The sequence below is a fragment of the Pteropus alecto genome, unplaced genomic scaffold (assembly GCF_000325575.1).
Source record: "Pteropus alecto unplaced genomic scaffold, ASM32557v1 scaffold179, whole genome shotgun sequence".
Classification (NCBI taxonomy): domain Eukaryota; kingdom Metazoa; phylum Chordata; class Mammalia; order Chiroptera; family Pteropodidae; genus Pteropus; species Pteropus alecto.
In genome coordinates this window covers 1,074,287-1,074,805 of record NW_006442112.1, presented here as the reverse complement: position 1 = coordinate 1,074,805, position 519 = coordinate 1,074,287, and positions in this window count along the sequence as shown.

Genomic DNA, 519 nt, shown 5'->3' with positions numbered 1-519 from the left:
AACATGCAATGCAATATGTATATGACTTACTTTTGAATTGTATTCTTGAAATTTATTGGATTTTGTTAATCAATGTCACCTCCCAAAAATTAAAATTAAATAAATAAATTAAGTAAAAAGTAACCCCCACTATCTCCTTGACCACAAAGAATGTAACGGACCAAGCACTTAATTTCATCTTTATCTTCTGCCAAGACCCAGAACTGAAGTTTCACATAAGGATGGATTATGGTGGCACCCAAACAGCAGTGTAGATGGAACCCAGGAAATAACTGGCAAGGCTCTCAGCATAGGTTAATGATAGGAAGACAGAGCAACCAACCAGCTTTATTATACTTCCCAGGTCTTATAAAGCACTGACTATAGGTTGCTAATGTAGTCAACAAGGAGGCCCTCAGTCTCTCTGGATACTTACATGTCTTCAGGCAAGAGTTTAACAAAAAGAGTTGGAATGTAGTTGGGCCACAGGATTAATTATGCCTTAGCACTGGTCAGACCTAGGTTATTATTAGTGTTATA